Raw genomic sequence first — 11541 nt, forward strand, 5'->3', positions numbered from 1 at the left:
AATCAGGATTCTCAACGGCTAGTGATTGGGATAGACCCCCCCCCCCCCCGCCCCACCGTCATCGTCATCAGGCTTCCTGCTTAGCGGGGATTCTGCTTCTCTTCTCCCTCTGCCCGCCCCCTCCCCCCAACTTCATGCACCTGCACTCTCAGATAAAGAAAATCTTAAAAAAAGAAAGAAAGAAAGAACGAAAGAAAGAAAGAAACCCAAATCCGATTGTGAGACCTCACAGGCTCACCTGACTGCAAAGGTCACAGGTAGCACCAAGTTCAGGTATGAATGGATCCAGACAGTGAGTCAGGACTCTCTTGTCCTTCATCTCTTGGTCTGTTTCCTGTGTGTTGGCTTCATTCTTGGAAGACAGTTAACCTCCCCACTCTATCACCAATGCTGTAGAGTTTCATTCTTTGATAGGCCTTTCCCATACAGTGGCCCTTAGCAGATACAACCCCTACATCTGGTCACATCATAGTTTTCCATTATTTCTAGTAAACATCCCAGAACCGACTCTCACTGGACGGCCTTGGGTCACATGCCCATCTGTGAGCCGATCCCCAGGGCCTGAGATGAGCCAGACTGGTGTCCGGGCAGAGCTGAGTCACTTGCTTATTCTTAGAGCCCGAGGGTGGGGGTCAGCCCTCTGGAACCAGAGAGACTGAATGGGGGAGGGGAAATCCCCCCTGGAAACCTGGGGCACAATTTCCAGAAAGAGGAGAGGTTGCTCGATAGACTAAAGTGTGAACATCTGCTGCTAGGAGCGGCATAGTTGGGGTGGGGGGGTACTGCACCAGCAGTGCGGTCCCCAAGTCCTAGCTCCCGGGGCACCACAACCACCCCAGCTCTCTCTGTTGCCTAGGAACTCGCTTTTAAGAAATCACAAAATGTAAACACAGACGAAAGGAGAAGTACTCAGGGGAGAATCACACACGAAGGGGAGAGGTTCGAAGGCCCTGGGAAAAACGTTCAGCTCTGGGGGCTTCCTTACCTTACTCACCTTGTCACAAAGTTTTAAAACCTGATGAATTACATTCCCAAGGACTGAGAGAATTTGCGGATGTGATCAAGAACATGCTGTCAGAAACCACGGAGACTGGGGATGGCTGGAAGATTGGAGCCAGGCGAAGTTATACTGTTTTTAGAAACTGCATCATAGGGGCGCCTGGGTGGCTCAGTGGTTAAGCCGCTGCCTTCGGCTCAGGTCATGATCTCAGGGTCCTGGGATCGAGTCCCACATCGGGCTCTCTGCTCAGCAGGGAGCCTGCTTCCCTCTCTCTCTCTCTCTCTCTGCCTGCCTCTCCGACTACTTGTGATCTCTCTCTGTCAAAATAAATAAATAAAATCTTTAAAAAAAAAAAAAAAAAAGAAACTGCATCATAGGGGCGCCTGAGTGGCTCAGTGGGGTAAAGCCTCTGCCTTCGACTCAGGTCATGATCTCAGGGTCCTGGGATCGAGCCCCGCTTCTGGCTCTGCTCAGCCGGGTGCCTGTTTCTGCCTCTCTGCCTACTTGTGATCTCTTTCTCTGTCAAATAAATAAATAAATAAAATATTCAAAAAACAAAAACAAAAAACCCTGCATCCTAGAGCCCAAGAAGAGAAAGGAGATTCCCTGATGAGCAGGAAGCCTAACGCAGGGCTCCTTCCCAAGATCCTGGGACAACGACTCAAGCTGAAAGCAGATGCTTAACCAGCAAAGTCACCCAGGAACCGCTCACCTGCTCCCTATTTCTACCCCCAGCCCCAGGCAACCACTAAGCTACTTTCTGTCTTTGTGGATTTGCCTTTTCTAGATATTCTGACCTTTTTTCTTAAGATAAGAATTTTTTTATTGCTTTTTAAAATATTTTGGTTCTAAAAGCAAGACATTTGTGGTAATGAGTGCAAATGACACAGAAGGGGATAAAGTAAAATGTGAACGCTTTTCTGGCAATCCTGCCTTTTAGAGATCTACTGTTAACAAAACCCTGCGTACTTATCCCTCCTGATCTTTTTGCCTCAGTCATCTTAAACACCAGTTAGATCATTTAGATCATCTCAGACATCACACTGTGCACATCTCTACTATATGTGTTATTTCATTTTATTTTATTTTGTTTATTAAGTAAACTCTGCACCCACTATGGGGCTTAAACTCACAATCCTGAGATCAAGAGCCCCATGCTCTTCACACTGAGCCAGCCACGTGCCCCGCTACTGTGCTTAGGTCGCCCTCCTCTTCTCTGGATAATATTACCCATATTTTTCCTGTGTAAACTGTCTTTCATCCACCTTCAGTCCTTATAGACCAACTCTAGGAGAGGGAATTGTGGCTCAAGCATGGCCAATTACCTCCTCACTGGCTCAGTCGGTGGAATGTGAGACTCCTGGTCTCCGGGTTGTGAGTTCAAGCTCCACCTTAGGTGTGGAAATTACTTTTAAATAAAATCTTTGGAGGTGCCTGCATGGCTCAGTGGGTTAAAGCCTCTGCCTTCAGCTCAGGTCATGATTCCAGGGTCCTAGGATCAAGCCCCGCATCGGGCTGTCTGCTCAGTGGGGAGCCTGCTTCCTCCTCTCTCTCTCTCTGCCTGCCTCTCTGCCTACTTGTGATCTCTGTCAGTCAAATAAATACATAAAATCTTTATAAATAAATAAATAAAATCTTTGGGGGCACCTGGGTGGCTCAGTGGGTTGGGCCTCTGCCTTTGGCTTGGGTCATGATCTCACAGTCCTGGGATTGAGCCCCGCATCAGGATCTCTGCTCAGCAGGGAGCCTGCTTCCCCCTCCCCCTCTGCCTGCCTTTCTGCCTACTTGTGATCTCTCTCTGTGTCAAATAAATAAATAAAATCTTTTAAAAAATAAAATATTTTTAAAATATTTTATTTACTTGACATAAAGGGAAAGATCATAAGTAGGCTGAAAGGCAGGCAGAGGGGGAGGGGGAAGCAGGCTCCCTGGGGCTGCTTAAATACGGGGCTGGATCCCAGGACCCTGAGATCATGACCTGAGTCGAAGGCAGAAGCTTAACCCACTGAGCCACCCAGGTGCCCTAAAAATAAAATCTTAAAAAAAAAAAAAAGTGGGATAGGGGCGTGTGTGTGTGCGCGCGCGCACACATGAGAGAGAGAGAGTTGTCACCGGCAGCTCTAGTTCCTGCCCAATGCTGTGCTAGTTACAACCTGTTTTTTTAAACACCATTAAAGTGGGCGCCTGCATGGCTCAGTCATTTAAGTGACTGCCTTCAGCTCAGGTCATGATCCTGGGGTCCTGGGATCAGGCCCTGCATTGGACCCCCCTGCTCACTGGGGAGCCCACCTCTCCCTCTCCCCCTGCTTGTGTTGCCTCTCTCCTGTATCTCTCTCTGTCAAATAAATAAATAAAATCTTTAAAATAAAACCAAATAAAAAATAAACAATTTCCTGGGGCCATTCTGCTTGACCATGATCCTCAAGAATATAGACCAGTGTTTTTTCACACCTCAGGCTTCAACCCATTAGTAGGTTATAAAATTAATTTCTGGGTTATGAGTAATATTTTATTTATAAGCAGACTAGACTAAACCAAAATGGAATAGAAAATAAAAGGGAGCAGGGGGACGCCTGGCTGGCTCAGTCAGTGGAGTGAGTGTGTGACTCCGGAGCTCAGGGTTGTGAGTTTGAGCCCCAGGATGGGTATAGAGATTACTTAAAGAAATAAAATCTTTAAATAAATAAATAAATACAACATATTTTTTTAAATGATGGAACAACATAGAAAGTACCAGAATGCACTAAATGACATATGTCGGGGCGCCTGGGTGGCTCAGTGGATTAAGCCGCTGCCTTCGGCTCAGGTCATGGTCTCCGTGTCCTGGGATCGAGCCCCGAATCGGGCTCTCTGCTCAGCGGGAGCCTGCTTCTCTCTCTGTCTCTCTGCCTGACTCTCCGCCTACTCTCTCTGTCAAATAAATAAATAAAATCTTTAAAAAAATAAAAATAAAAATAAAAAAATAAATGACATATATCAAAAACAATGAGTTTATTTCAGTATGTGTGTAAACACATGTATGCTGGGTCATAGTATAAAATTTCTATTTTACTGTGGATCATTGTCCAAAAGTATGGAAAAATACAGCTACTGATCGTCCTATTATAACCTAACTTTTTACATGGGCCTGTTTTCTCTCATAAACCAAGCACTGAACTTTCAAGGGATCAGGTATCCCTTTAAACTTGTTCTTTTGGTGATAAACTGCTCTGCCCACTATCAAAACAACAAAAACAGGAAGCTTTGATTCAGTTTTAGTAAAACCTAAGTGTCATTCTAGGTCATTTTGGTGTTTTGTTAACATCAAATACTTAAAATTTTCAATAAGGTAAGGGAAAGGGGCTTGGAATCCATTCTCATTCCGACGGCCTCGCCAGCTTCAAGAACAGGAAGACCCAGACAGGTGGGGCAAAGGTCTTAAATTTAAGTTTACAGAAGCCCTGTTTTTTCTAATGTTCTTTAGGAAAAAGCAAGAACATTCCTAGTTTACTTTGGAGTTTTTCATGAGCTGTTTAATTTTTAAAAGTCCTAAAAAGAGAAAAATCCTCTTGGGGGGGTTGTCTGACTGGTTCCGTCAGTAGAGCATGTGACCCTTGACCTCCAGATCATGAGTTCAAGCCCTACATTGGGTGTAGGGTTTACTTAAAAAAGAAAAAAAAAAAGTTCTGACAGGATACCCATTTAATATTAAATAGCCTCTTCTAGGTGGCACCTGGGTGGCTCAGTGGGGTAAGCCTCTGCCTTCGGCTCAGGTCATGATCCCGGAGTCCTGGGATCGAGCCCCGCATTAGGCTTTCTGCTCAGCGGGGAGCCTGCTTCTCCCTCTGCCTGCTGCTCCCTGTTCTCATGTTCACTCTCTCTCTTTGTGCCTCTCCCTCTCTCCCTCCCTCTCATAAATAAATAAACATTTTTAAAAATATCTTATCTATTTATTTGATAGAGACCCCAGGATCATGACCTGAGCTTAAGGCAGACCGACTGAGACAACCAGGTGCCCCAATAAATAAAATCTTAAAAATCGTCATCATTATCATCATCATCATTAGAACAGGAATCTAAAAACTTTACATAAAGGGCCAAATAAATATTTTAGGCTTTGTGGCGCCTCTTCCTCTGTGTCTCAGCTCTGCAACTGTAGGCCCAAAACACAAATGAATGAGCGTGGCTGACTTTCAATTCACATTATTGGCGGACACTGAAACTTGAGTTTTATGTAATTTTCATGTGTCAAAAAAGTTATTCTTTAGATTTTTTTTTTTCCCAACCATTTAAAAATTAAAGCCCGGGGCACCTGGGAGGCTCAGTGGGTTAAGCCTCTGCCTTTGGCTCAGGTCACGAGTCCCGCATCGGGCTTTCTGCTCAGCAGGGAGCCTGCTTCCCTCTCTCTCTCTCTGCCTGCCTCTCTGCCTACTTGTGATCTCTGTCTGTCAAATAAACAAATAAAATCTTATAAATAAATAAATAAATAAATAAAATTTTAAAAAAATAAAAACATAAAAATTAAAGCCCAACCTTAGCTCACTGGCTGTGCAAAAAAATATGTGTTAGTGAAAGGAATTTGTCCACTTCTCTCTTCCTTCCTTCCTTTCTTTTTATTTAATTATTTGGGGGGTTTTTTGTTTGTTTGTTTTTAAAGATTTTATTTATTTATTTGACAGACGGAGATCACAAGTAGGCAGAGAGGCAAGGCAGAGAGAGAGGAGGAAGCAGGCTCCCTGCTGATCGGGGCTCGATCCCAGGACCCCGGGATCATGACCTGAGCTGAAGGCAGAGGCTTCAACCCACTGAGCCACCCAGGCGCCCCTTAATTATTTGTTTTCAAGTAGGCTCCATGCTGGGCATGGAACCCAATATGGGATTTGAACTCATGACTGGAACTCAGATCAAGACCTGAGCCAAAATCAACAGCCAGACACTTAAATGACTGAACCACCCAGGTGCCTCAATTTTTTAATTTTTAAAATATTATTTATTTGTTTAATATATCTTCTTATAAAGTAAGCTCTACATCCAGTGTGGGGCTTGAACTCACAACCCCAAGATCAAGAGTTGTGTGCTTCACTGACTAAGCCAGCCAGGCACCCCAATATGTTCATTTTTTAAATTTAAATTTTAATTCAGTTTGCAGTATTCAAAAAGTACAAAAGAAAAAAAAAAGTCCCCAACCCATATTTATCAGACTTTTTGATCTTTATCAAAATGGCAGGTTAGGGGCACCTGGGTGGCTCAGTGGGTTAAGCCTCTGCCTTCAGCTGAGGTCATGATCTCAGGGTCCTGGGATTGAGCCCCATGTCAGGCTCTCTGCTCAGTGGGGAGCCTGCTTCCCCTTCTCTCTGCCTGCCTCTCTGCCTACTTGTGATCCCTCTCTCTGACAAATAAATAAATAAAACCTTTTATAAAAATTGGAAGGTTAGAAATGGCCTGTCGGTATAATGTTAATTTTCATTTCTCTTATGATGAGTGTGAGTTGCCTAGGACGGCAGTGACAAATGACCATAAACTTGGTGGTTTCAGACAACAGAAATTTCTTCTTTCACAGTTCTGGAAGCCAAAAGACAGAAATCACAGTGTCAGCAGGCTGTGCTCCCTTCAAAGAATGCAAGGGTGAATCTTTCTCAGCCACCATTAGCTTCTGGTTGGTGCTGGGAATCCTTGTTGTTCTGTGGCTTGTAGACGCATCCCTCCAATCTGTGTCTCCATCTTCACGTGGCCTTCTCCACTGTCTGTCTGGGCCTCTCTGTCCAAATTTCTCTCTTCTTACCAACATACCAACATACTAGTCATTTTGTATTGAGGGCACAACCTCATTCAGTATCCCCTTGTTTTAACTTGCTAACATCTGCAAACACCTTATTTCCCATAGGAAATAAGTCCCAATCTCAGGTTGCAGGTAGATATGAATTTTTGAGGGACACTATTCAACCCTTTAACATAGGAGATTTGGAATCTGTTCCTGTTTTATCTGCAAACGAACCATGGTAATCACACTCATCACTGTTTAGATACCACGCGCTCATTTGATCATTCAAAGTCTTCTTCTTTTCTTTTTTTTTTTTTAAAGATTTATTTATTTATTTGACAGAGAGAGCTCACAAGTAGGCAGAGAGGCAGGCAGAGAGAGAGAGAGGAGGAAGCAGGCTCCCTGCTGAGCAGAGAGCCCGATGCGGGACTCGATCCCAGGACCCTGAGATCACGACCCGAGCTGAAGGCAGCGGCTTAACCCACTGAGCCACCCAGGCGCCCCATTCAAAGTCTTCTTGGGCCTGCTTGCTCTCCTGGCCCAACATACAACTGGCCCAACATACACATAAAAATGGTGGCTCCAGGGGTGCCTGGGTGGCTCAGTTGGCTAAGCGACTGCCTTTGGCTCGGGTCATGATCCCAGGGTCCTGGAATCGAGTTCTGCGTCAGGCTCCCGGCTCAGCGGTGAGCCTGCTTCTACCACTCCCACTGCTTGTGCTCTCCTGCTTTCTCTATCAGATAAATAAATATTTAAAAAAAAAAAAAAAAAGGTGGCTCCAGGGGATTCAACCCCAAGCACACAATGTAGCCTGATGTTATCCACAACTGAGTTTTATCCAATGGAACACAACTTTGGGCACCTAGAAAGGACTAAGCCTATGTGTGATTGAGTTGAATTGAAATTCGAGGAAAAGAAGTATCCCTCTAAAACAATGATAGCTAAAATTATTATTACTTATTATTATAATCACATTATTATTATATGACATTTATGAGTGTTTATTAAGAGCCAAGCACTTTTCTAAGCCATTTACGTGTATTAATTCAAGTAAACTAGGAAATGGCAGGAGTAGGATTTAGACCCAGGCAGTGGGACTCCAGGCCACTTGACTAAACTTGAATGTACCTAAAAGGGAGGGAGCAAGTTTTCAATCTCTGAACTAAGTGTTATTTTGCTTTTTAACTTCTTCTGTTAGATTTTTAAATCTATTTAATGCGACATTGATAAATTAATCAATAATAAATTTAATAATTAAATAAATTAAATTATATTACATAAATTAAATTTTTAATATAACATTAATAAATTAATACAATCTATTTAATGTGACATTAAATACGATACACTAACGCAGCCTATGATTTTGAACACTTTCTTCCCATAAAGAAGACATCCCATAAATGATGCTTGCCCTGGGCTTTTATTTCTTTTCTCTTTCTCCTCTCTTTCTTTCTTTCTTTTTTCTTTTCTGTGCTCCACTTCCTCTGCACACTCTTCCTTTACCCTAAGTTGCTACTTTAGATCAGGAAGATTAAGAAGCCATAAATAACTTTTCTGTGAATTATACTACAGGAAGTTCAACCTGATCAGATCCTGCCCGGCAGTGGTAAAGCAAAAACAAAGCAATACAAAACCCAAGTCAGGGTTTCTGAGCACAGAGACCGGTGACAAAGTCAGTTCCAGTTCTTGCAACACTCCTCGAGATGGCTGTGCTGCAGAATGTTAAACACTGAGTAAAGGATCAACGCCCCTGCTTCTTTGCGTATAACACATGGCTGGAAAAAGAAGTGGGACACTTGAAGGATCCGTAGTTGAATAATATACTTATGTGTTACAGGAAAGTTGCCAGTTTCAGTGCTTGAAAATGCATCACTAATCTGTAATTATGTTTACCTTTTAAGATATAATGAACAGGAGGGCACCTGGGTGGTGCAGTCAGCTGAGGATCTGACTCTTGGTTTTTTTTTCTTTTTCTTTTTCTTTTTTTAAAGATTATTTATTTGACAAAGAGAGAGAGATCACAACTAGGCAGAGAGGCAGGCAGAGAGAGAGGGGGGAAGCAGGCTCCCTGCTGAGCAGAGAACCCAATGTGGGGTTTGATCCCAAGACCCTGAGATCATGACCTGAGCCGATGGCCACCCAGGTGCCCCATGACTCTTGGTTTCTGATCAGGTCGTGATCTTAGGGTCCTGGGATTGAGTTCCACACTGGGCTCCCCACTTGGGGGGGAGCCTGCTTCTCCCTTTCCCTCTGCCTGCTGCTCCCCCTACTTGTGCTCACTTTCTCTCTGCCAAATGAATAAAATATTTTTTTAAGATTTTATTTATTTATTTAACAGAGAGAGAGCACAAGCAGGGGGAAGAGCAGGCAGAGGGAGAAGCAGGTTCCCTGCTGAGCAAGGAGCCCAATGTGGGACTCGATCCTAGGACCCTAGGATCATGACCAGAGCTGAAGGCAGACGTTTAACTGACTGAGCCACCCAGGAGTCCCAAATGAATAAAATCTTTAAAAAAAAATTTTTTTTAATATGTATATATAAAACATGTTGGCCTGGCATATAGCAATGGCTTAATTAATGCTTATTATTAGTATATACCATATAATGATTAAAATAAGGTATATCATCATTATTAATAATTATTTTGTTATTGTAAGAGCTCTCACAACAGACCAAGGCCTTCTAACATCCCTAACTGTCCGGTATTGTTAGCAATGAGCCCTCCCAACTGAGCAATGACCTCGTCCCAACCATGATGGTTCTATGGGTCTTTCATCTGACATCCATATTTTTATCCAAAGGAAAACATTTTCTGAACAGAGGCCTTTAAGCAGTTGTGTTAATTACCTGCAGTTGAAATGTCTACATGTTTGGACTTGCTGCCTGTCAGCTGGCTGAAAGTTTGCAGACAAGCTTGTCTGTAAGGTATGTAGCTCAGGAGCAACAAAGAAAAAAGGAATTGAGGTAATGCCACCAGGTTTCACATTCTATGCATTTTTCTTCTACTCCTTCAATTACAGAAACACACATGGGGTAGGAGTGGGGGTGGGAAAGCCAGGCTCCCTCTGGGGTCAGCGGAGCCGAATGTGAAAATGAAGGTTGTGAAGCTGAATGCTTGAGACCATTTCTGGAATAAGGAGGCAGGCTGCAGTCTTAGCTCTACTTCTTACAGGCAGTGCTTCCTTCCAGAAGTCACTCAAGCCCTCTGCTGCCTTGATCTCAGTCCTGAACCTGTTCAGTCCCAGGGAACAGATTCTGGGAGGGAGGTTTGCAGGTAGACGGTTTACTGGGAAGAGTTCTTGCAAACGACACCTGTGAAGGGGTGAGGGGAGGTAGGGGTGCCGAGGGAGAAATCAAATTAGGAGGCAATTGCAGTGGAAGCCTCAGCCTACCCGCTGTGGGGCCATAAAGGGGCGATGGCCCTCAGACAATTCCAGAAGGGAGGCTGGCGGCCTGACCTTTGTATCCTTGTATCAACCAGGCATTGGACCCAGCAGTGGTCCTTAATGCAGGGAGGGTGCCGATCTGGCCCCCAGAGAGCACTCGGCCATGTCTGCAGACAGTTTGGTTGTTGCTGCTGCAGGAGGGGTGCTCCTGGGTGTTTAGTGGGGAGAGGCCAGAGATGCTGCTGAGCACCCCACCGCCCCCAGGCTGGTCCCCAGGACAAAGAAGTATTGTCTCACCTGTCAAGAGTGCTGAGGGCTCTCAAGGATAAAGGCTGCCCTTGAAGAGGACTTGTCATCTTAGAGCAGCTTCCTTTAAGCTAAGGCCAATTTCTGAAGAATTCACTAGAACTGTGAGTCATCAGCAGCCACAACTCCCGGCCTCCGCTGGGGGAATAAATGACTGGTCCTGCAGGGGTACACGGACGCCACATCATGGCATCCACGACATCCTTTTATAAAAAATCAACTTGTGGGGCACCTGGGTGGCTCAGTGGGTTAAAGCCTCTGCCTTCGGCTCAGGTCATGATCTCAGGGTCCTGGGATCCCTCCTTCTCCCTCTCTCACTCCCCCTGCTTGTGTTCCCTATCTCGCTGTCCGTCTCTCTCTCTGTGTCAAATAAATAAAATGTTTTTTAAAGATTTTATTTATTTGAGAGAGAAAGAGCATGAGAAGGGGGAGGGTCAGAGGGAGAAGCAGACGCTCTGCTGAGCAGGGAGCCAGAGGTGGGATCCAATCCTGAGACTTCAGGATCATGACCCAAGCCGAAGGCAGTCGCTAAATCAACTGAGCCATCCAGGTGCCCCAATAAATAAAATCTTAAAAAAAAAAAATCAGGATACCTGGGTGGCTCAGTGGGTTAAGGCTCTGCCTTCAGCTCAGGTCATGATCTCAGGGTCCTGAAATCAGGCCCCACATCCGGCTCTCTGCTCAGCGGGGAGCCTGCTTCCTGCTCTCTCTCTGCCTGCCTCTCTGCCTGCTTGTGATCTTTCTCTCTGTCAAATAAATAAATAAAATCTTAAAAAAAAAAAAAACAAATAAAATCAACTGTCACTATACAAGTAAAACTTGAATCCCATCTCCTTATAAAAAGTATAACATTCTGGGGGCACCTGGGTGGCTCAGTGGGTTAAAGCTTCTGCCTTCAGCTCGGGTCAGGATCTGAGGGTCCTATGATCAGCCCTGCATCAGGCTCTCTGCTCAGAGGGGAGCCTGCTTCCTCCTCTCTTTCTGCCTGCCTCTCCGCCTACTTGTAATCTCTGTCTGCCAAGTAAATAAATAAAATCTTAAAAAAAAAAAAAAAAGTATAACATTCTGGATAGACAGACCAGGGTGTCTCAACGTCCTCGGCACTACT

The 11541-nt window shown here is 44.5% G+C and overlaps 1 long non-coding RNA gene across 1 annotated transcript; it reads right to left on the reverse strand.

Moving 5' to 3' along the window:
• Positions 1 to 9719: 9719 nt before the first annotated feature.
• Positions 9720 to 10685, reverse strand: LOC123392631. The gene is made up of 2 exons (XR_006607383.1): positions 10425 to 10685; positions 9720 to 10053 (listed from the first exon to the last, which is right to left on the reverse strand). It is a non-coding gene; the product is annotated as an uncharacterized LOC123392631 (long non-coding RNA).
• Positions 10686 to 11541: the final 856 nt, after the last annotated feature.

Source organism: Mustela putorius, unplaced genomic scaffold (assembly GCF_011764305.1).
Source record: "Mustela putorius furo isolate JIRA1106 unplaced genomic scaffold, ASM1176430v1.1 tig00000592_pilon_pilon_pilon, whole genome shotgun sequence".
NCBI lineage: Eukaryota > Metazoa > Chordata > Mammalia > Carnivora > Mustelidae > Mustela > Mustela putorius.